Source organism: Gracilinanus agilis, chromosome 2 (genome assembly GCF_016433145.1).
Source record: "Gracilinanus agilis isolate LMUSP501 chromosome 2, AgileGrace, whole genome shotgun sequence".
NCBI lineage: Eukaryota > Metazoa > Chordata > Mammalia > Didelphimorphia > Didelphidae > Gracilinanus > Gracilinanus agilis.
The window spans coordinates 581,191,619-581,217,965 of NC_058131.1; positions in this window are offsets into that span (position 1 = coordinate 581,191,619).

Below are 26,347 nucleotides of genomic sequence, written 5' to 3' on the forward strand. Positions count from 1 at the left end.
GTGGCTAATTGTCTGGGACTTAAACCAAAAAAAGAGCAGTAGGCTTTCTGAATCACGTACCCAAGGACGTGCAATATATTTCTTAAATACCCTGAATTAAAGATTAACCTTTTATTGCTAAGTTGATTAGCTGTGAACCTGTTCTCCTTACTCATTCACAAGAGAACTCTTGCCAAGGGAGTAACACTTCCTTCCTCTGCCCCAAAATTATGTAACCTTCCATCAGTTGACCATATGAGGACATCCATTGATGTTTCTTTGGTTGAAGGACCTTGTACAATTGAGTAATGGAATTGGAGCAACTTCGCATGATTTAGGATTGGTGTGGAGAGAAGAGGAAAGAGTTGTTTCCAATAACAGATGCCCAAAGTTAGCGTGTGGAAGTATTAAAGGGCAGGAGCTGCAAATAAAGGCTTAAGAAAACCAATACATATACCAACAAAGAAAAATATCCAAAGTACCCACTGATAGAGATAAAATGCCTCTTCTCAGTTCACTGGTCCTAGCTGAATAGTGGGTTACAAGGTTTTCTTAGATATATAAATAAGTCAAGTGTTAGAACAGTGGGAATTAAACCTGCCTGACTCTGTAGAAGAATTAACCTTCTTAGTAACCAAACCATCCCCGTTACCCACTCCAGAGCTGAGCCTAGTATGTTATCATCTAATCATTTTCATAAATTCTCACAGATCATCCTACTAAGGCAAATCGATGTGACCATGAGAAATGAAAAAAAAGTTTTCTTGAAGCCACAATGACATTCTGGGTTACCCTGTGTTTGACATGTCCATTTTGACATGTGTTTAGCCTGTGTGGAAATGAGTGAATGGTACTTTTTTTCCCCTTCTTCTGTGGTTTGGTTGACTGATGATCACCAATGTCTTTCAGTGAAACAATACAGTTTTCTCGTGTGTTTAGTTGCCCACCATTTCTTACTTGCTGGAAGTGGATCAACAAGGCCATCAATGTTTTAAAAAAATGGGCCTGAATTCTGTTGTTTTGAACAAAATGCAAGTGATCAAGAACTTTTTTCTACATGTGATTGTCATCCGGATAAAAGTCCAATGTTATTTTTAACCTGATCCATTCTTGGACAAGAAAGACATGTAAGAGCCGTTTTTAGCAGTTGGGTTGTTACTTTGTAAAGTATTAAAGCACTAAAACCAATTTTTGCAATATGTAGTAAATCTTGCTTTCGTTTTGGAAAACTTCCAGTTATGACTGTCGCACTTTTTATAGCAGAACTGTATATTTAATTTCTTTCTTTTATGAAAGATTACTTCAAGTAAATGATAGCTCTGTAATCTGTGTGACCCAGCTTCTCCATCATTTGAAACAGAGAGAAGCTATAATGCCTATTCAATAAAATTAACTTATTTGTAAAGTAGCCAAGTGTGAATTCTTTTGCACACTCATGGATCAGTCGATAAGGGCAACTTGCCTTTTTGTTCAGTCATTTTAGCTGTGTCCAACTCTTTGTGACCCCATTTGAGATTTACTTGGCAAAGATACAGCTCATTTTACAGATGAGGTACTGAGGCAAACAAGGTTGAGTAACTTGCCAGTAAGTGTCTAGGGCCAGATTTGAACTTAAGAAGATGAATCTTCCTGACTCCAAGCCCAGAACTTTAGCCTAGTTGCCAGCCTCGCCTTTACAAAGTTTTCATGGACCAGTTCATCTGATCCTAATGCTAGTTCTAAGAGAGAAGGAATTAGAAGCAGACAACCTAAGAGACTTGCATTCACACAGCTTGAAATTGCAGAGTAACAAATCAAACCTAGGTCTTTTGACTCCTGGTCCAGAGATTCCAACTATGCCTCAGTGCTGGCTTCTTGATTTAAAACTGTAGTATCATTGATTTAGAGCTGGAATGAACCTCAGAGGCCTTCTAATTCAATCCTCTGCATTTTACAGGTGAGGAATCTGAGACTTGATATGACTTGCAGAAGGGCTACATATGAAGTGGTAAAAAGCAAAGTCAAGATTTGAACTCTGATCTCCTAATTCTAAATTCAATTGGTTTTTAAACCAGTTGTTCCTGCGAAAGAGGACTTCTTCAGGAATGTAGATTAGTTAGCAAGAATGGGAAATAAGCCAATGAAGAAAGAAAATATAATTTAAACCGAAATTGTTAAAATAGTTACCATGTAATGGGGAAGTCCTTTAGCAACCTTGGTTGTTAGTATCTGAAAGAAAACCAAAATGATTTCATCCATGATCCTCTTGTCAATAGGGGAAGAGAGGGAGAAGAATAAGCATTTATTATATTCCAGCCATGTGCCAGATACTATGCTAAGAGTTTTACAAATATCTCATTTGATTCTCACAACAATCTTGTGAAGTGAGTGCTTTTATCATCCTAACTTTATAGTTGAGGAAACTGAGACAGACAGAAGTAAAATGATTTGTCCAGGGTCGTGCAGCTAATAAATGTCTTGAGGCTGAATTTAAACTCAGATCTTTCTCATACCATCTAGCTGTCAATATGCAAACAAGGCTAAGATAACCACAAGCTAAGCAAGAGAGATATATTGCTCCATTGTGAAGGACATTTAGTATATTAAAAAATAAAAATCAGAGAAAGTGGCTTTTTTTAGAGAACCAAAGAGGAGAATTTTGTGTGTTTGAAGGCACTGAAGACCTCCTGGAAACTTTCCTAAATTAGTGCTAGGAAGCCCAGTGAATAGAAGATTGATTAACTCTCTTAAAGGGAAACAAGACAAAGAGGCCGCAAATTTTTCAAAAAGTTCTTAAAAAGGGACTAGCAACTTAAATGGGGGTTGGGGGAGAGAATTCTTTCATAATATTCTCAGGGTAGGCTTTAATGTAAATATTACGAGTGGGCATAAATGATGGGTTTTCTGCTTTTTTGTCTAAATGTCCTTTATATTACAAAATATAATTTTTCCCCTGGATTCTTTCAGGGCAGGACCTGAAAGACTTTTCAAAGGATGCTTCAGAGAGTACAGAAGGCATAGTGTAACTGCCCACTTAAAAGTAAATTATTGTATTTAGAATTTTGCATTGTGCTCAGGAGACAGTAGGTTGTAGGAGAAAGAGTACTGGCCTGTGAGTCATGAAATCTAGGCTCTAGTCCCAGCTCTGCTACCAACTAGCTATGTGGCCATTCACACATCACCTGATTCTGAGCCTCCTTTTATTATCTCTAAAATAAGAAAGCTTCTTAGCTCTGGAATTTTCACCCTGAAGCCTGCATTATCCTGATTGGTGAGTATCTCCTATGATCTACGATATCATATCAGCCCCAGTCATGCCTCAACGTTACCCCACAGTCAAGTTTTTGCTTGTTACAGGACAAATGTTCCTCCCTTCCTTCACCCCAGCCCCCAGCTCTGGAACCAAAATTAAATTAATATTGCCATTGCTTCTGGGAAGAGTATATCCATCCACTCCCCAATGGCTTCAATCACCACCCTGTGACTTTCCAAACCAGAATACCTCTCCCTAGTCACCACTTTCCTAGATATGTTGTCTTCCCCTTTAAAATATAAACTCTTTGAGGACAGGAGGGACTGTCTCACTTTTGTATTTGAATCCATGGGATCTTAAATGTCATTCTTTCATTTGTTTAAGGGGATAAGGAGAGTTGATCTTGATTTCTAAGGTCCTTCTCTGGTCCAAAATTTTGTTTATAAGCTGGAGAATACTGGTATGTCCTCTCCCTGACTGCTAGCTTTTCTTGTAAATGGGACTAGAAACCCAAGTAGAAGCCATATTTTCAGAGTGAATAAAGAAAGGCCACTAAGAATGATTTCCTAGCTCTTGAGAGCATTTCTTCACAAGCATGGTCAACTCATCACTAGAGTAAGTATGACACATGTGACTCCCAAACTATAAATTAGGTTATTAGGTTGATTGAAATTTAAATTAGGATGAGGGAAAGGACTTGGTAGGAAAAAGGAGGGTCCAATGGATGTCATTTTTACTGTCATGAAGGTGTCAAATGGGATTCCAGATGGAAAAGGAATATGGTATTGGGAAAGACAAAGGAAAATAATCTATGAAAGGGAAAAAGCACAATGAAATACCAGTTCACTAAGGAAGGTACAAGGAATTAACTCATTTTATGAATGTTTCATTCATAAAAAAGAAATTTCCTCATGGAAGAAAGTGAGGAGAGTCATATGAAATCATGAAAAAATTGCTGGATCGGGGGCAGTGAATTTGTTCTAATACCATCGATGTTGTTTCCTTTATGATCTTGGATTTGTATTCCTCCTTTCACTTCTCTAAGCTTGTTTCATCATTTGTTAAATGATTGGTGGACTCAGTAACCTGCAAAATTCATTCCAGTTCAAAGTTGAAGCATTAGGATATGAGACTGTGACAGTAATGAATCTGTAAATTTTTACTTTAGTATCAATCGTTGGCTTTGGAGGCTCCAACATTTTGCCTTTCAGAAGACAGCACCCTTTTTTTTTTTTTAACCCTTACCTTCTGCCTTGTATCGATCCTAAGGCAGAAAAGTGGGAAAGGATAGGCAATTGGGGTTAAATGACTTGCCCAGGATCTCACACCTGAGAAATATCTAAAGCCCAGTTTTAACCCAGATCTTTCCAAATCCAGGTATGATGCTCAATCCCTTGTGGGCACCTTTTTTTTCTTCTTATCCTTTCCTGGAAAGATAAAAGATTGGGGAAGATTTATTTTTCTAACATGCACAAAGAAGGGCTTTAGAAGTTTCAGAATTACGTGAAGGGAACAATTCCTTTCTTAACCAGTCACAATATTGTGAGAATAGTTCTGCCCTAGGCAGAGTCTGGAAGAAACGCATCAATCCAAATTCCTGGTTCAGAAGTGGGCCTATGTATGAACAAAGCCCAAATAGGGAGAAAAGTAAGTTGTTTGAGTGAAGAAGGAAGAAAAAAAAACAACACATCCTACTTGAATTAAGAGGGTTTCTACAGGGAGCACTTCAGTTACTTTCTTGGGAAATGGATGTTTCAAAATGAAAGTTGCAACAGTTTCCAAAACCAGTTCCAGAAAAGGTGGCTAAAATATGTAGCAGTGAAATCTTTCTGCATTTTTCTTCCCAAGAGGATCTCCTGGAATTATTGAATACTTTCTTAATCCATTCTTTTTTAAATGCACTCTAGTTTCCTTAGACCTATGGGAAGCTGGGCTCTGGGGAGCTGGGGAGAGAAGGGCAGGGAGGAATCATTTTCTCCTGTATTTACTTCCATTACATTCCCCTTTTCACAGATATTTTCCTGCTCCTGTGGAGACGGAAGAGTCAGAACTATGTGGTGTTGCTCAGTGTGACCCCAACAGCTGTAATGACAGAAGGAACATCTAGACGACTCTCCCCACCCCGACCAGGTGGCAGACCTATAACTAGCAAGGCTTACCCTGGCTAATGGGAGTTTCAAAGGGTGCTAATAACCAGAATAAGAGTCTGTCTGAAGGCTACAGGTGTGATTGTGGGAATTAGGGGAACAATGCTCCTCCAGGAAGACTGGAAACTATGGGCCAGGGCCAAGATGGTTTTCTTTTTGTCTTTATAGGTCTGGCACCTAGCAGGGTGGCTGGCATTTTTAAGAGGTGCTTAAGTCCACCAAGAGAGCTCAGTGGCTGGACAAATAGGAGGGCCAGAGCATCTCAAAGGTCCTAGTCCTGACCTCCCACAGAGCCCATGAGAATGAAAGGGTGGGGTGGATAGAGGGCCTTGAGGAAGAGGCAGCGACCTATGGGACTTTACCATCCCAAATTCCACTTTCACTTCAATAAACATTTATTAAGCTCCTATTATGTGCCAGATACTGTACTAAGCACTAGGGATACAAACAAGAAAAAGGATGATAGTCCCTGACCGCAAGGAGCTTACAGTCTCATGTCTGTGGAATCGAAGCAGGAACAGGAAAAGAAAAAACAAAACAAAACAATCTTTTAAGTAATACAAAGAGGGAAATTTTTACCAAGATCTGTTGTTTGTAAAAAGAGCTAAATAGTCTACCTTAAGCACTTTTAGAGGCGATAGGTTTATGCAGGTGGGAAAAGCAGCCTGCTAATTGGAAATTAATATTGGAGGGGAGGGAATGATGTTTTTATTCCTCCAAGTTTTATGGTAGGGAAGGAAATTAGGATAATATACATTCTGAGAAAGTGTATTGAATACAGAATCAAGGGATCTGGTTTACAATCCAGTTCAACTATTTATAAGTTGCATGACCCTGGTCAAGTCACTTCTATTTGTTTGTTTGTTTGTTTGTTTGTTTGTTTGTTTGTTTGTTTGTTTAGAATATTTTGCCATGGTTACATGATTCATGATTTTTCCCACCTCTCCTCCTTCCCTCCTCCTTCCCTCCTCCGTGAGCTGACAAGCAATTCCACTGGGTTATACATATATCCACTTAACTTTTCCAAGGCTCATTTTCATCATCTGAAAAACAAAGATAATGATACTGATTCTTCTACCTGCTTCACAGGCTATCAAACTAGGAATAAGGCCCAACTTCTTTGTAACTGAGTTTAAAGTGGGGAAAATAATACCTGCGCTATTTACCTCACAGAATTATTAAGAAAGCAATTTTTAAATGTTAAAATACTATTATAATTAAAAACTGTTGTTGTTATTGTGTGTGTGTGTGTATGTGTGTGTGTGTGTGAGAGAGAGAGAGATCAGTGAGAACAGTGAAAAATAAGAAGCTTTCTTTTCAATCAATTATAAAATTTGAGAGCATAATTGAAATATTCTTTTTTCTTCATTAATTTTATCTGGGAAACCTATTAGATAAGTGAATCAATTATGAAAAATAAGCTTTGCCAGAGCAAAAATAATTGATATTTATCTACCAATAACTGCCTTCCCTCTACTAACTCTTCCCTAAAAAAAAAAAAGATCCTGAAAACAGAATCAGATATCTGGTTTTCCTCTTGAAAACAGAAGTAGGAGATGGGGCAGGGTTAATATATTTCATAGAAACATAAAATGGTATTGGGGTTGGGGGGGTCATGCTTCAGGAAGGAGTTTAGTGCCTTTAGGTAAGGCACTAAATTTCATGGAGGCAAAGTTAATTAAAATAAAAATACAAGTGATTCGAAATTCCCATTTCTTCTTTGGAATTATTTTTCTTTTTGGTTACAGGAAGTTGTTGGAATGTCCTTATGTGTTGAGTCTAATTAGAGTGCAGCTGTGTGTGTGTGTGTGTGTGTGTGTGTGTGTGTGTGTGTATGTGTGTGTGTGTGTGTGTGCCTGGGCAAGTGTCTATGTATATGATTCTACCACTGGAAAAATACAAAAATAATAGTCCTCCTGGCTTACATCCAAGGATTTCCTCATCTCTAAATTGAGGGGGTTGAACTAGTTGGTTTTTAAAGTCCCTTCCAGTTATAACACCCTATAATTATATGAAAGCATAAGGCCATTTTCCCCTTTGCCTCATTGATTAGGTACTGAAGGACATTCACTGGGAATGAAATATATGTAGGTATTATAGAACCTGTGCTGCAGCGAATTTGGCAAATTCCATTTGTATGTCTAATGGAAATGCTAGAATTTGGTTTTACTAATGAAACTGATGAAGAGGCTGCTAATGATAAATATGAGCCTTCTGGGAATTTGCTGGTTGTGGTTCTTTGTATCTTATTTTAGGAATAAAGGGGGAAAGAAGAACATTTTTTTATCTTCTATCATATAAAGGGAATAGGATTTTTTTTTGCTAGTATAATTGAGCTTAATTGATCATTTCTACATTATAGTAAAATCTGTTTTCAAAGAATGATATTCATCCTGACCTAATATCTAAAAATAAGATTTTGCTTAATATCTGTGGACTCAGGGCTTTCAGTGGCCCAATTACTTTTTCATCTCTGGACATGTAATAATAGAGGGATATTGATTTCTTCATGAGACAAAAAAATCTAGGCTTTCCATTAACATGAAATAATCAGTCATTCAACTAACAAACATCATTAAGGACCAGGCATCAGTATAAGCAATGGAAATACAAAGACAAGATGAAAGAGACCTTGCCCTCAAGGAGTTTCTATTCCAGTAAGGAAGACTACTTGTATATTAATATTCATACAAAGACACAAGCAGAGCAGATGAAAGGTAACCTTAGAGGGGAAGGAGGGGTTGGGGGCAGGGAGCAGGGGAAAATGGGGAAACTTTCCTGAAGAACAGAGCATTTCAGATATTTCAAAGAAAGTCAAAGATTCTAAGAGGCATAGGTAAGAAAGAAGAGCCTTCAGGCATGGTAGACCACCAGTGAAAAGGCATTGAGACAAGAGATGAAGTATCATGTACAAAGAACAAGTCAGCTAAAATGGAAAAAAGAAAAGTGTTTGGAATTTCAAGGAAGTTGATGGTAAATAGAAAGTCTACCAGTAGGACTCAGAGAATTTAACCTCCAACAAGGTTACCCTTATTCAGTAAGAGGATCCTTAAGATCCTCTGGGGATCTACATTGCACATTTGAGTATAAATTTGGGAGGAGGGAGTCAAGAAGGAGTATAAGAAATATCTTATTTCTTATCTTGAAAAGGCAGGAAGGGGCTAGGCTGAAAAATATCTTTATAGTAAACAAATAACTTTATATTTTATCCTGAAGGGAATAGTGAGCCACTAAAGTAGGTGGAGGGGTAGAGAACAGGGGGTGGCATGATCAGACCTAGAATTTAAAAAAATAACTTTTGGGGACAATTATGCTGTGTAAAGGATTGAGGAGAAATTTAGAACAAGAACACCAATTAGATGACTTTTACAATGGTCCAGACAAGAAGGGATGATCTAGTGTGGGTGGTAACCACATGAGCAAAGAGGAGGTTATATCCAGGAAATGTAGTGAAGGTAAGAAAGACAAGATCTGGCATTTAGAGATATGTGGGATGAGAGTGAGGTGTCAAAAATGGCACCAAAAGAGCAGCTAGGTGGCTCAGTGGATTGAGATACCCTGGCCTAGAGATGGGAAGTCCTGGGTTCAATCCTTCTTAGCTGTGTGACCCTTGTAAAGGGTAAAAAGGGATTTGATTGGGTGAATATTAAAAGGTTTGGTCACTAGGGAATAGAATAATTATCAGTCCTCAATTAAAGAATAACCTCAAGTCAAAATGACTTTTATGGAAGTTTATTTACAAATGTAGAGAGGAAAAGGAAATAAGGAAATGAGAAAGAGGATAAGATAAGATAAGTAATCTAACACACTAGGTAATTTGCTCCAATCCCCTAGTTTAACCCAGGAAGATCTAATTAACCCTCAGCCAAGGGAGGTTCGGCCTTGAGCCCAAGGCCAGAAAGTGGAAGGGCCCTGGAAAGGAATAAAGCAAAAGCTTCAGTCACAGAGTCTCTTTTGAAAGGGAAGTTCCTTAAGAGAAGTTCAGGAAGATTCAATCTTTACACTCACCATGTGGAATTCCAAAGGAAAGATTTAAGAACAGTCCAAAGTCTCAGGGTCCCAGCTCCAGAGCGCCTTCAAGTCCAAGCCACGAACAAGAAGAGACATGCTGAGCTCACTGAACTCTCTTTTAAAGGCTCTTCTTTTGTGTCACTTCCTGTGCCTTCCTCTTAGTTTACGTGTCCAATCACAACAGACGCTTTTCTTAGGACTGCCCACAAGACAGTCGGTAAATTCTGATTTGTCACTCACTCTAGCATGGGTCACAGACCTCCCAACTTGTGAGTTAAGTGAAGATGTTTTCACCTTTGGTGATTAAATCTAAAGATGGGCAGGGTAGACTTAATCTAATTATCACACCCTAGGCAAATCACTTGCTTAGCCCTTAGCACTCTTTTGCTTTGGAACTGATGTACAGTATTGATTCTAAGACAGAAGGTAAGGGTTTGTTGGTGGTTTTTTTTTAATGGCACAGAGGTTGCTAACCTAAGTGACTGAAAAGTTGACCATGCATGCCCTTTAAAGTATTAAGAAAATTCAGTATGGGTTGATGCAGACATGATTTGGGATATAGACTCTAAATGACCTCCGCAATGCAACTATCAATAATATGTAAATGGGTCTTGAAAAATGATACATGTAAAACCCAATGGAATTGCGCATCAGCTATGGGGAGGATGAGGGCGGAACTTGGGGAGGGGGGGGAAGAACATGAATCATGTAACTATGGAAAAGTATTCTAAGTTAATAAATTAAATAAACAAAAAAATTTTTTTTTAAGTATTAAGAAAGTTCAGAAGAAAGGAGATTGAGGAAGAGGAAGGGAAGATACACAACACAGTAGGGCCCCATAACCACTGATTCAATATGTTCTGATTCAGTTGTTCAGGCTAGCCACAGGGGAAAAAAATGGATTTCAATGAGGCAGAGTTGCACAAAGTTATCAGCCTCACTCTCTCTTCCAGAGTCATTGAAGTCCAAAGGCAACACAAAAGTCAGGATGGCTGGTGATGGCCCAGGATGCAGTGGTTGGCCTTGGCATCTTCAATATCTAACCAAGCTCTAAGCAGTTCATAGCACCTGCTTCAGTTGCCTACATGACCATTGGAACAAATTGTCATCTGCTCATTCTACTGGAAAAAGTCTTCATATGCTTGGAGTGTACAACATCCCCACACACACACACACACACACACACACAACTCGCTGATGAGTTTGTGGTCCATTGGTGACTCTCAACCTGTTTTAGCCCATCTGCCAAAATGATTTACTATGGTGTGGTCACTACTTATTCTACAGCTTCTTGGGGTCACAGGTGAGAATCAAGTAGCAGATAGATATCAAAGATGGGTGAGCAGCCCTGAAAAGGGCTCAGTAAGCCCTTATACCAGAGATGCTAGTCCTCCTTGAACATTCATACACCTTGAGAGAATACAGTACTGTATAATAATGTACAATGTATTTTATTATTACTGTGCTTAATGTTGGTAATATCTTTGTGTTTAATTTATCAATTAAATTTTATCTTACATATGTATGTATAAGAAAATCATACTATATATGGGCTAGCATGTGTTTCCTTATAGCCAAGATCTCAGCAATCTATGCTAGGTCTTGGAATATATCTCCCAAGGATACAGGGGCCCTATTGTAATGAGTTCTGTTGGGAGCATGTCAGTGTTGAGATGTCTATGGAACATCCTGTTAGATATCTCATATAGGCAGTTGATGATAGTGGGACTGAAGCTCAAGAAAGAGGCTAGGAGTAGATATATAGATCTGGCAAATATTTGAATAGAGATGGTCATTTAACCCATTGAAGCAGATGAGACCACCAATGGGATAGTAGAGAAAGAAAAGAAAAGAAGATCCACAACAGAGAGTCAGGAGGTCACACACAGTTTGTGGAGGTGACATGTATGATGATCAAGCAAAGGAGACTAAGGAGGAGATGTCAGAAAGGTGAAAGAAGAGTTAAGAGAGAGAGAGAGAGCAAGGTCATGAAAATCAAGCCAGATAAGAGGGGATGACTATTATAGTATGTACCTGGCATATGAAAGAGTTACATACCTATGAAAGTTGATGGAAAATACTCACCATTCTTTTGGAGTTGGCCATCAAGATCAGCTCACTAATATATATATATATATAACCTAAAAATGGTATCTGAAATCTGACTTAGCCCAGTGAGTCAAGACACCCGCCCACTGACCAACTGCAAGTGCTACCTCCTAAGATACCATAAACCCCAAATTACCACCCACACACTTTTTTCACTGCTCTCTTCCTGGGGACAATAAAGGTCGAAGTAGACAAGACAGCACATGATGTATTTCACAGAGTCGGCATTTAATAAATCTTTATTGTATTAAGTTGAATTGTATTCAATTAACCCATGTCCCTCACTACCTGCTCAACATACACTGTTATCTCTTCCAGGCAAGAGGGTCATTTGGAAGGCTGAATTAGCAGATCTTTATATCAGATTGTCACAGGCACAAAGCTCTGTTTTATGTGTCATAATCTAAGATTTTGATTTAAATATAAAATATGAACAAAGACTGACTTGATTTAACGCAGGTAATAACACCAAATTAGTCTGGTTTGAGGCCTTATCTTCTCTGGGACTTTTAATTTAGCACCTCATACCAACATTAAATTCATCTTTTTTACAACAAAGTAAACCTTGTTTTCAGACTTTCCCGAGTGATGACCTCACTGGAACTGCACTACTTGGCTCCATTATATCTATTGTCTTTTAAAAGAGCTTTCCTGCCCCAGCCCAACTGTATTATTCTCCATTGTGCCAATATACTCCTTTTTCTAACTGATCAAGGCTATATGTGTTGCTAAAATGATTGCCTCTGCTCATATAACTCCCAAATTGATTATGTCTTCAAACAAAATTTTAGGCTGCATCAGTAGAATTTTAGGATCCAGAGCAAGGGTGGTGTGATAATGCCATTATATCCTACCCAGAAAACATCTGAATTATTTTATTCAGTTCTTCATACCATATTTTCAGAGGAATATTGATAAGCTAAAGTATTTTCAGAAGACAATAACAAAGAGGCTAAGGGGACTCAAAACTATGCCACATGAATAAATTGGAAATCTTTTACCTGAAGAAGGAAAGGCTTGTAAAGTTATTGCTGTCTTTAAATATCTGAAAGATTATCATGTAGTAATGTCAATAGACTACTTACTGACCTTAGAGGCATAACTACAGCCAGTGGATAGGAATTACAGGGACACATATTTCAACTTAATCTAAGAACTTCCTAAGAATTAATAATCATGGAATCTCATGACTGAAGAATAAAAAGAGCCTTCAAAAGCCAATTAATCCATGAATTCCTCTGGTAGTCCTACAAGTGTCCTCTAGGTTTCGCTTAAAGATATCTATAAGGCAGAATGCCTCCTTCCTGAGGCAACTGATTTCCTCATTGGGATGACTTAAAATTGTTGAGATATTTGTACTTATATCAAATCTAAGTTTGCCCTTCTTAAAACCATCTATATTTTGCTTCGAGTTCTACCCTTTGGGACAAGACAGAACAAGTTTAATTTTTTTCATACTTTCTCATTTCCCCACACACACCCTCAAGTCTTCTCTTTCCAGGTTAAACTCCCAGTTCCATCAGCTGACCCTTTTATGGCAGTCTCCATTCCCTTCACCATGTGGCTTCCTTCTTCTTGTACCACTTCTTCTGGATATCCTTTAACTTATCCAGTCCTTCCTAAAATGTGACATGAAGAGCTAAACCAAATAATCCATGTGTGCCCGAGGTCAGATTTGGATCCAGGACCTCCTGCCTTCAGGCCTGGTTCTCAATCCAATGAGCCCCCTCGCTGACCCCCCAAGTATAAAATGTTACATTAATCCCTTTTCAATGTCATCTCATTGGATCTGACACAATTCTTCCTTCAGTTTCCCAACTTCCCTGACCATTCCAGCCCATCATGATCTTTGCCTCCTTTGAAATCCTATAACAAAATATACAACTCATTTGCATTTGCATTCACTCATTTATGCTTTGTGTTTTGACTTCTCATCTAAATTCTACATTTTTTGAGACCAGGAACCTTGAGAGATACTTCTTGGATCTTGGTGTCTAGCACAGAGCAGGCGACATAAATATTCTCTAATCATGTGCATATAGCCTCCACCAGAGTCCTCTTCTGGTGCCTTATTGAGATATGAAGACGCTACTAAGTTCTTGACAGCTAAGCCAACAGAGTGTATGTTCTGGCCAATGCTAGGAGGACTTCAAATAAATATGTTGGACTATAGGCTTGCTGCTCAAAGACCAGTTTAGCTAAGTTTGGAAAAGTCCATTGCTACATGGCTAGTGCGGGTGATGCATTCTTTTTCAGTGTCCATAACTCATGACGACAATTTATTAAGATGTAGAAATATGTACCATCATGTGCATTGTTAGAGCTCCATTCTGCTGAAATCATACTTGGATCCTTGAGATGTCAGAGAAGAAGAATATTATGCGGAAAGGTGCAATCAACTGTGCTGAATCGTGGAAAGAGTAGCAGAAAGGAAATAAGAAAATTGGGGTTTTCTGCCTGTCTCTGAATTTCCATGCCACTTTAGGCAAATTGCTTAACTGATGGAGGCAGCAGGGCAGAAAGGAAAGAGTCCTGGGCTGAAATCTAAAGTAGTCTACATACTTTCTGTGGGGTCTTAAGTAATTCCTTCAACTCTGGGACACTCGGTTTCTCCATAGGTAAAACAAGAGAGTTGGAAGAGATTGAAGGGGTTCTTAACTTGCAGGTCCACGAACTTTTTATTTTGAGGCTAAATTTTAAATTTGAGGCTATAATTGGTTTTATTTGTAATTCTATGTATCTAATTTATGCATTTAGATTTTTTTATTCTGAAAAGAGATTCAGAGCTTTCACCAGACTGCCAAAGGGTTTCATGACACAAAAGAAGTTAATAATCCCCAGGACAGAAAGTCCCTAACTGTGACTTTGCTTTCATAATTCTCACTGAACCTCATTTGCTTCCTCATAAAATGATCAAAAAGGAAGTGTAATATAATGATTGTGGGATATGCTTTGGAGTCAAAATCATTCAGCCCTTCAGTTGTGTCCAACTCTTCATGATCCTGTAAAACACACTATCCATAGATTGTTTTTGTTTGTTTGTTTTTTGCAGAGATACTGGAATGATTTACCATTTCCTTCTCTAATCACTTAAGGCAAACAAGGTTAAGTGACTTGCTCAGGGTCATATAACATCAGTCTGAGTCTGAATTTGAGTCTGAATTAGCTGAATTCAAGTCTCACCTCATATGCTTGCTGACTGCTCATTTACCTCCACAAATCACTTAACCTTAGTCCTCCAAACTAGTAAGACTACAATTTGCAGAAGAATTTCCTCCTTCCTAGAAGTAATTTCCTCACTGGGTACTCCTTTTACCAATGGAAATTAGAGATCTGGATGAAAAAGGAAAAAGACAGAATGATAACTGGTCTGATCTTACCTCATATCTGCCCCAATTTCTTGTTATCACTTCTGTATTAACTCACCATTTTCTTTTAAAATGTTTTAATTAATTTGTTTATTTATTACATTAAAATTCCTTGGTATCTCCCTCCCCTCCTTGTACTAGAGAAGGCATCATTTGACAAAAAGATATATGTATATATAAAATTATGTTTTGCTTGTTTCTATTTATCAATTCTTTCTCTGGAGGTGAACACACACAAGTCATTCTTCAAACAATATTTCTATTTCTGTTATTGTATATAATGTTCTCTTGGTTTTACTCATTTCACTCTTCATAATTTCATGTTGATCTTTCCATGTTTTTTTTTAATTAACCTGTTTGTCATTTCCAATGGCACAATAGAATTCCATTATAATTATATGCCACAGTTTATTTAGCTCGCACTTTGTACTGTTACTCTTTGCTGCACATCTTCTGTGATATTGTATATGATAGCCTTACATATTGATCTCATCTCCCTGGTGGACTATAGGCTCTTTAAGGATTGGGACAATATCCAACATATCGCGGAGTCTCCTATAGCATCTGGTACATTTCTGTATATGCAGTAGATATTAATGTTTCTTGTCATGTAGTGATGAAATGGCAGTCCTTAGAACATAGAAATAGTCTATCTAATTTCAGTTTTACATGTGAAACTTTAATGAGTCTTCTGGTGGCTCTGAGTGATTCTATGGTAATGAGAAGTTTTCTGATTAGTTTTGGACCTGGGAGGCAGAATCAGAACTGAGTTTATAGTTTACATACATAAGGATGAACATATCCCTCCTTTGGCCCTTTTTCTCTTTTTTCTTTCAAGCCAGGCAGATCTATAAGCCTCCATATAGGTAGAGGGACAGTGAATATGGCTGGCTAATCTCTTTCACCCAACTGCCATGTGTCCTTGACCATATGGTTCTTATTTCTGTTGTGTTTATTCTTTCCTGATCCTGGGGAGGTGAGTATGGAATGGACTAGATTAAGACTCTGTGAACTTCAAAAAGTTGGAAGATACATCAGAGGCCTCCTCATCATCTGGAATTGGAATCAGAGATTACAGAAGCATGTAGTAGCAATAGCTGAGTCTGGCTAGGAGCCAGCCCTGAGGAACAGACTCCTTTACTCAGTCTCTCAGTGGATTGATTCAGGAACTGAGACAACATATGTTATAAGGGACTTTCTTAGCTGAGTAAGGGAGTAACTCATCTTCTGACAATGTCAAAGTTAGAAGTGAACTTGGCTTTATTCTCTTTTAAGGAGAAAAACACTCATTTCGCTACATTAGTTTCCTATATGGATGCATCAGGAGTAGGCAAGGGAGGGCCCCTGTGTTGGAGAATGGTAACTTTTGTCTTAGCTATTCCTTCTCAGTCAATATCACTTTGTGAAAGTCAATATCAATCGATCCATCAATATGAGGGAGAGAGTGTGAGAGTGTGAGAGAGCCCACCAGATGGGGGCTCGGGAACAATAGTATTGGAGGAGCTGTAGCCCATCTGCAGAGCAGTAGTCAGAAGTTCTCTAAGGATCCAAAGCAAGGAGGGTTTAGGAGAGTGAACCAAGAAGAGATGCTGCAATACTATTCCAAAATGCTTCTCCTCCGAGGACCAGTTCACATTCCACCTCATTATGTCTTTTCTGGTTCCTCCAGCTAAAATGATGCACACCTATATCTTTTGACCCACTCATATCTCTCCATTTGATGCCTCCTATAACAGGGGATAGAAGTGGGGAGCTCTCAACCTGTGGCTTCATTCCCTCCGGTTGTGCTTCTTTGCAACTTAAAGTCTTAGAGAGCTGCCAATTCTGAAGCTAAATCTCTTTCTGCAGTCATGTTATCTTTTTCCTTCTTCCACACTTAATCATGTTCTAACTTGAATTAGTTATATGCAAATGCATCATCCCTCCTACTAGATTATAAACTCCCTAAGGGTGAGGACTTTATCAACTTTTTTTTAAACCTTTACCTTCCATCTTAAATCAGTACTATAAATATTGTGTATCATTTCTAAAGCAGAAGAGCTGCAAGGACCAGGCAAGGGGAGTTAAGTGACTTTGCCCAGGATCATACCACTAGGAAGTGTCTGGGGTCAAATTTGAACCCAGGACCTTTCTTCTGGCTTTCAATTCCCTGAGCTACCTAACTGCCCCATCCCCTTTCATTTTTGCTTCCATCGAGTCCATTATACCACATTGTACCCAATAAGAATTTAATAAATGTTCGTTCCATTGAATCTCCTCTACCCTTTGCTGTTCCTCTGGCTGGAACAGGTGGCATATGGTCTACTTCATGTTTAAGAGCAGTGAGGTCTTGTCAACAGAACATCGTGTTAATGTACACACTAAGTAAGGCTCTCTCCTCCTGGGCATTACTCAGACTGAGTAATAAGAGTTAGATCATCACAGCGGGGCCCCATAAAGCCGATGTTGCTGCAGAACTGCAAACACGGCGAACATGTGTCTGCAAGCAATCACTCAGGGAGTAAACAGTCAAAGTCTTGCCCTCCCAGCCAACTCATAGGTAGCTTTCATTTAACTCCCGCCTGCGGGGCAATGGGACAGCCAGGGCCAGTCTTGGGAGACTCAGACTGGACCTACATCTCCCTTCTGTCAGATCCCACATTTGGCTTAGGATCCACCCAGGATCCGCTGAGGGTTGACCCGCTAACTCAGAGGCAGCTCACCTTTTGAGACAAGCCTTCAAACAAGACTCCAGCTCTATAACAACTTCTAGTTTGGCTATGACTCAGTTCCTAATTCATGGCATGACTGATGAGGTGTAACTAAGAGGTAATGAGAATTTTTTTAATAGTTTGTAAACTAACCAAAAAGGCAACTTTACAGGAGTAGCTCCAAAAACCTAATTAGAAAAAGTGTCTGACATTCTCAACATGATTGCTTTGAAGGAGAAAACATTTATCTCTGGGTGTAGATTTGTGTATGTGTGCATGTGTGTATTTTATTCACAGGGGCAGCTAAGTGACTCAGTGGACAGAGAGCCAGATCTTGAGATGGGAGGTCCTGGGTTCAAATCTGATCTCAGACACTTTCTAGCTATGGAACTCTGGGCAAGTCACTTAACCCCCATTGCCTGGCCCTTACCACTTTTCTGCCTTGCAACCAATACACAGTATATTGATTCTAAGATGGAAGGTAAAGCTTTTTTTTTTTTTACTATTTATTCACATTATATCCCCCTCTTATTTAAAAAAAAGAGCCCCTTTTTTAAACCTTTCCCTTCTTATTTTATTTTATTTTATTGTTATAAACCCTCACCTTCCATCTTAGAATCAATACTGAGCAGTAAGGGTAGGCAATGGGGGTTAAGTGACTTGCCCAGGATCACATAGCTTGGAAGTGTCTGAGGCCAGATTTGAACCTAGGACCTCCTGTCTCTAGGTCTGGTTCTCTACCCAATGAGCCACTTCACTGCCCCTCAACCGATTTTGTTGAATATCTCACAGGGCTTTTTCTCAGTTCCCCCTCAGGTCCCTAGTACTATTAAAGCCATTCTATTTAAACCCACCACTCCCAAGCCTCTTCCTAATACCTCATTTACTAAGCCAAATCTAATGACTTCAAGTTCAGGACATGGCCAGTAATGTGGAATTAAGTCAAGAATTGAACTTTGCCAGGACTTGTAAACAAATGGCTGTTGTCCATCCATCCCTGCACATATGTCCCCTGGCAGAGCACTCGCCTCATTCTAATTAATTCTTTAGGATCTCTAAGCCCAGTGGAAGAGCAACCATATCAGTCACTCAGTGCAGCTGTGGCCGCTTCCCTATTTTCTCATTTACCTACTTTCCAACTGAGTCTCTGGCTCTTTCTCTAGTCTAGCCTCTCCTTGCTCTGACCTCTCTGGTGGCTCTTCCATCGGTGTTTGGAGGCACTTATTCTTCGCCCTGATTCTAGTGGCTTCCCTTTTCTTGCTTCTCACCAGCTTTCTCTAGGCAGCCGCTCTCCCACGTCCTCCACTTCCACATTGCCTTTGGGCTTTTTCAAACTCACAGGACAAAAACTTCTTCGGAAGGATGCCCTCCCCAGTAGTTACCATGGCGTCTTTCACCTCGCGATATAAAGAAACGAGGCTATATCTTTAAATATGCCTTTTCCTTGGAAACATGGAAAAGGAGAATAAGGAGAATAACTAATATTCATTTAACACTCTATGATTTCCAAAGTGCTTTACGTGGATTATCTTAATTGATCTCACGATAATCGTGCAGTAGGTACAACCGTCATCCTCATTTTATAGATAAGGAAACTGAGACTGAAAGAGATGAAGTGGTTTGCTGAATGTCATGAAACTAGTAAAGATCTGAGGCAGAATTGGAACTCGGGTTTCTGACTCCAAGTCCAGCACACTATCCCCCAGGCTACATAATTACTTAGCAGCTAAAAGAGACAAAAAGTCAAGCCAGTGCTATAGAAGGTATTACCTCACATGCCCAGAGAAGAATAAGGAGAGCTATTTTACTTGAAACTAGAGTAAACCTGAATTCACTGCAAATAGCCTAATTAGTAGGGAAAGTAAAGGGCTTAAGTCTTGGGAATTTAAAGAAAAAATTAAAGTTTTTGGCTTAACACAGACCCTTGGCATCTAGCTTTGTGTATCACTGAGGGCAGGTTACCTCATGTCTCTGGGCCTGTTCCCACATCTATAAAATGAAGGGGGTTAAAATAGGCAGGGAGTATTAACCTGAGGTCCACAGACTCCTGATGAAGATGGATTTCAAGGAGTTTGTGAACTTTTTTTAAAAAATATTTTGATATGACACATGTAAAACCCAGTGGAATTGCACATTGGCTATGGGAGAGGAGTGGGAGGTGGGGAGGGAAAGAACATGAATCATGGAACCATGGAAAATTTTTTCTTAATTAATCAATAAAATAAAAATAAATAAAAGATTCTAGATCATGAAAAAAAATATTTTGATAGGGCAGCTAGGTGGCTCAGTGGATAGAGAACCAGGTCTGGAGGCAGAAGTCCTGGGTTCAAATTTAGACTCAGATGTGAGCAGGTGGAAAATTTGCCACCCCTGACCTACATTCCCAGCATCCTTTTAAGTACATCCTCATTTGACGTACAGAGGGTTGGGATATAAATTTGGCTGAGACCCACACTGTGGGGCTCTTTTTAAGCTTTGCTTTGGTTAAAGTGTGACAGGTGTGAGTCTCTGGCTCTGTGCTCTGCTCACTTGACTAAAGGAATCCCTTTCCCTCTTGTTTTTGTTATTAAATCCTTTAATTTAAAATTATCTGGAATATTTTCATTCATTTTTATTCCTACAATTTTGGGCAACCACGTGTTTCTTAACTGTGTGACCCTGGGCAAGTCTCTTAACCCTCAATGTCTAGCCTTTATGGCTCTTTTGCCTTAGAACTGATACTCAGTAATGAATCCAAGTCAGATGTATTTTGTTATATGCATTTCACAACATGATTCTGAGAAAGGCTCCACAGGTATCACCAGACTGCCAAAGGGATCCAAGGCACAATAAAAGTCCATGTTGGCCCATGTAAGCTTAGCTCCATTTATATAGGGACAAAGCTAAGGGGCAAATGACCAACATTCTCCAGCCTTGAGATCCTGCTCTCAGTGGCTATGTGATATAGTAGAAAAATAGAGTCAGAGAGCCTGGGTTTAAACTAGGCTCTATATTCAATATCCATAGGCTTTCTGCTGGTCATGCTTTCTCTAGACTTCATTTTCTTTATCTGTAAAATTAAGGATTCGACTAGCTGGTCTTTAAGGTCCCTTCCACCTCAAACTCGCTCATCTTATGATCCTGCTGAGCCTATCTGTAATTTCCACCTATTGGTCCTGATTTTGTCATTAATCCAGCAAATATTTTTTGAGCCCATATTGTGAGTATAATACCAGCCTAAGTGAGTTCAGGGTGGTTTCCAGAATTATAGCTCTGTGATGCTAGAGACATGTAAGGGGACATGACTTCTGCGTGTCTTAGAGACCTTTGTGCCACAAAGTGGTTGCATTATTTGAATTTGCACTGCATGTTTCCATTGGGTTGAAACAAATGACTATATTTTACATAATTATAACTTCAAATAGTGCAATTTCAGATACATGTAACCACTTCATGAGATTCGCTAGTCACACTAACAGGGACCTAGCTCTATCTGATGTGGAGTAAATAGACATAATTCTAGCTTGTCTTAGAGATGGGAGAGTAGAGAAGCAATTCTTACTCCCCACAAGGGCAGAAATCATAGGCTCACTTAGAGACATGGAATGGAACCTTCTAGATCCAAGATCTTATCTGTCTAAATATATCCTGACAGCGCAGGCTGCCTGGGTCCCTGTGGCTTAGGTTTAAACTATTACACAAGCCAATCTTCAGCATACACCAATGGTATTGTTTCAGACATCTGCTGTCTTATTCTCTAGAGCAGTGGTTCCCAAACTGTTTTGGCCTACCGCCCCCTTTCCAGAAAAAATATTACTTAGCCCCCTGGAAATTAATTTTTTTATTTTAATAGCAATTAATAGGAAAGATAAATGCACCTGTGGCCATCACCGCCTCCCTGGATCGCTGCAGCACCCACCAGGGGGTGGTAGCGCCCACTTTGGGAATCACTTCTTTAGAGACAGGATTAGGTGGTTACCTATGTCTCACTAGTAGGGAATCCATGAAAGGAGTAGTTTATAAGCCAAAGGAGAAACAGCAATGAATTCCACAAACACCCTAGAATCATGTTGGTGAACCTATGGCACACATGCCGAAGGGGAGCTGCTTCCTTGCCCCTCTCCAAGTGTGCCTGAGGACATTTCTCACACGAACTGCCCCTCTGCCTGGAAGCCCAATAGGAGCGTTTCCTCCGTCCTCCCCTGTCTGGAGTAAGCGTGAGGGTCTCACATGTATCATGAGGGTTGCCGTTTGGGCACTTGGTCTCTAAAAGGTTCGCCATCACTGCCCTAAGACCTTCTAGTCCTCAAAGACCTTCTCTACATGATGGCAACTCACCAGTGCAAGACTGAAAAAGCTCTCCTGGTCTTGTGAGAGTAATTCTAGGAATGGTCCCAGCTAGCCTACTTTGAAGATTTAGGATGGCATAGCCAAGTCTAATCCAAGAAGCTTAACACCCAGACTCTGGACTGTTCCGTGATTCAGTCTGTAACTTGGCCACCTCCCTACATGCTCCATTCACCCTGTCCTCTGTCCAGAAAAAGTAGACTTTGGTAGTTTTCAAATACCATGGTCCAGGCAAAGGCTCATTCACATCTCTTTCTTTCTTTTTATTTTTTTAAACCTTTACCTTCTGTCTTATAATCAATACAGTATATTGGTTCCAAGGCAGAAAAGTGTTAAGGGCTAAGCAACATGGGTTAAATGTCTTGCCCAGGGTCACACAGCTAGGAAGTGTTTGAGGCCACATTTGAACCCAGGACCTCCTATCTTTAAGCCTGGTTCTCAATCCACTAAGCCTCCTCACTGTCCCCCAAATTCACATCTTTAGATAAGTGAGTTGTTACCTTCACGACCTCAGTTTGACATTCCTGCTCTTAAAGAAAAAAAAAAAACCCTTCCCTATAATAGGTCAGGAATCAATAAACACTAAACTCGTGTGTGTGCATAGGGGGAGGTGGGGTGCATGCATGTGTTTCTTTCTCCACAGTTGCCACTGGAATCTCTGTCAATATAAAGAAAGTGGTGAAAACAAGCTTTTTCCATTTGTTTTTTTAGGCTACAGACTGATGACTCAGTGGTGTTTAAAGCCCCCTCTGTAATTGGAAATCATTCATCAAACAGGAGTTCCCCTCAAGTCATCATATGCATCATACTTCCAAATCCACCCATTTATAAAGCTGTCACGAAGAGTCTGCCTGGTCATTTGTTTGGGAAGTTGAAGCCTTAGAAGCATCCCGACATAGCTCTTTGGCTAATACTGCTGGGGACTGTGTGGTATGGATCACGTGTTTGGGTTTGTTTTTAACCCACAGTAAATAGATTGGAAATTCCCAAGGGTGGCATAAAAATGACTTGCATATGGCAGGGTGGAAATTGATATTCCTCTGGAAGAACAACAGTTCTTGAAATCCACACTTTACCCACAATATCTTTCAACCCAAACAGTTATTCTCATAAAGTTATGAATGAGTGAGTTTAAAAAAAATGTATAATGGAAATGCATCATGCAAACCAAGGCTAAAATAGAACACAATCCTGACAAATGAAGAATCAGTTTGGTAAGAAGTCTTTTTATTTGAGTAGGAAGGGAAGAGAGCATTAATGCCCTTACTTTGTATATCCCCTTGGCTTGCCAGTTGTCTAAGTTGTAAAAATGGAGGGTTGGATTGCTTCATGATTTGTTTATTTGTTTGTTTGTTTTATTGCTCCTCATAGTAAGGAATTCTCAGTTAGGAATTTCCTCTACCAACATAGAGAGCCACTTCTTATAACTTAGGATCTTCCATAGGACATTGAGAAGTTAAGTGACTTACCCAAGGTTACACAGCCAGTATATGTCAGAATTGGGGCTTGAATCTAGGGCTCCTGACTCCAAAGCTAGTTCTCTATTACCCCATGTTGCCTTCCTTACATGAAAATGAGCTGTCAAATTTTCAAATAAACTCAAGGGGATCTGAGATTTCCTCAATATGTTTATCCCCTCCAGTATGATGATTGCAGCCTTTTCAAGTGTTTCCATCTTTTGCAGTTCTCATTCATGTCCTTACATGAGTCCGCTATATAAAGTACTTCCAAACAAAAGTACTGGGGTGGAGGTGGGAGGGTTTCCTCTCTTTCTCTGGATATTATGAGGGTACCAATGGAGCATAATGGTTATATCCTGCTGCTGACAACCAGGAAATCTCTTTCTATCTAATTGTATAAGTAATAGATTGCCTCTAGCATATAATACTATAATATCCCTCAGGGATGAAGTAACCTTCCTGCCATTGAATTAGCCGATGGCCAATTTTCCTTAGATTTGTAATCTTGTATTTAGCAGATCAACCTAACTTAACTCCATCAAAACCTAGTCTCTCCTCTTCTATACCAAAATATATTTCCTGGATCTACAGCCTTTTGAATATTAAAAGCTCTGGAAGTAGATATGAAGGGATTGATGGGATAGAAAGACTATAATGGAATAATTATAACCCGAGACTCAGGGTCCCTCCACCCTTTAGCCTCTGGACTCAGATACACTGAATCTGATTTTAGGGACTGGACCCTAAAAGATCATTATTTCCCTTTAGCTCTTCCTTTCAGTCCTGAGTTTTACTCTGGGAATGTCTCCAAAATAAATCTAAGGTATAGCTTGGGAGAGAAAAAGAAGGAAGATATTCTTTCTCTCTCTCAAGCTTGTGCTAAGGTTTCCCCAAATGGAATTGCAGGTCCCTAACTTTGCACAGGCACTCAATGTACCAATAGATAATTCTTTTATTTTACCCATCACATAAAAGGTAGAAGATATAAAGGACTCATAAAAACCCATGAGCAAATACAGAAGCATAAAATATTTGAATAGCCCATCAGACTCACCCTGAACATAAACACACTTTGGAGGACTGCCAAACAAATAAATCTCCTTTCATATTGAAACTGCACTGTCCAAACAACTCATAGCAATAGATCAGTTATCGAGATGGAGATCCCTTCTCCCTCACCTTCAAGAGATGAATTTAGAACTTGGCTTCAGGCTGATCCCCTGTTAGCAGTCTTCTTCTTTTTTTTTTTTAACCCTTACCTTCTGACTTACAATCAATATTACATATTGATTCCAAGGTAGAAGAGTGGCAAGAGCTAGGCATTTGGGGTTAAGTGACTTGCCCAGAGTCATATAGCTAAGAAGTGTCTGAGGCTAGATTTGAATCTAGGCCTGGCACTCTGGCCACTGAACCACCTAGCTGCTCCTCCTTCCTTTCTTGAGGAGCATACAATTGAATAAATTCTTCCCCGCTAGGAAGCTCTGCCCAAACTCAAAAACTGGATCTCTTGAGAGCTCTTAGATTAGGAATCTTGAGAGTTCAAGATTAGGAAACCTTGGATTTGGAGATTATCTATGAGGTGATGCCCAATGCTGGGCAAATGTACATGGGCTCTCTTCTCTAAGGTTATATGCAACATATAACACTGTCATTTGCCCTATAAAGGCAATCAATGTCCCATTCATTGCTGCATCTTGAGCATGGGGGAAAAAATCCATTCTCAGGAATTAGAGTCTGAATTGTGGTCAGAAAAGGAAAAAAAAAAAAAGCAGAGGCATCCAGAAACCAAAAGTCTAAGAAACTCAAGATGCCTAGGCCAGTACTACTCATCATGTGTTTTTCCTGCAAGTCATCTTCTGTTCCTTGAGTAGAGTAGAAGGGTGGGAGGATGAAATGTTCTTTACCTTGGAATACCAATCTGGAAGACTAAGGGAGAGACAGATCATAAAAAAGAGCTGAGCCATTTACCATTCATTTTTACAGACCCTGGAGAAAAAGCAACTTTTCCAATAGTCAACTAAATCATCAAAAAGAATGCATTAAGTGTGATGATAGACACTAGGGTTACAAAGAAAAAAGTGAAACAGTCCCTTGTCCTCCAAGAGCTTACATTCTATCTTGGAAACAACATGTACATATATAGATTTTTGACCAAAAAAACCCTACAAAAAAGATGCTAGGTGATTTCAGTGGGGAGGACCCTAACAACTGTGAGAATTAGAAAAACTTCTGTGTTGTAGGCAACACTTGACATGAGTACCAAAGGAAACCAGAGATTCAAACAGATGGAAATAAGGAGGAATTACTTTCTAGGTATGGGGAGCAATTAGGGTAAAAGGCAGGGTGATGGAATACAATGTGTGAGGAATAGAAAGAAAATATGTTTGGATCTGAAGATTCATTAAGGAGAAGTAATGGTTAGTAAAACTGGAAAGATAGAATGGGGGCATGTTGGGAAGATCTTTAAATGCTAGGCAGAAAAATATATTTTTGATCTCAGGGATATCAGGAAGCCCCTAGAGTTTGAAGGAAATGATATGGGCAGACATGGGTTTTAGAAAAATCAGTCTGGCAACTGAATGAAGGATAGATTAGAGATGCAAAAGCCCAGAGGCAGTGAAACCAATTAGGAATTATTTGCAATAGTCCAGGTGAAAGGTGGTTTGAATTTGTATGATGGCTCCATGCATAGAGGAAAGAAAATAAATGCTAGAGCCATGGAAGAAAAGTTAAAAATGGGCAACTGGTTAGATATATGGAGTGAGTGAGAAGTCAAGAATGACTCTAAGGTTGCAGATTTGAGTGACAATAAGGAAGGCAGTGTCCTTAACAGAAATAGAGAAGCTTGGATGAGGGGGCAGTTTAGGAGAAAGATAGTGTGTTCAGTTTTAAACATTGGATTTGAGATAACTACATCCACGAAGATGTGATTAACTGAATTTTGGGTTAACTATCAGTTAAGTTTTCAAAGGTATATGTTCTTCTTTTTCTTGAGGTATTTAAAATATATTAATTCTCTTTCCTC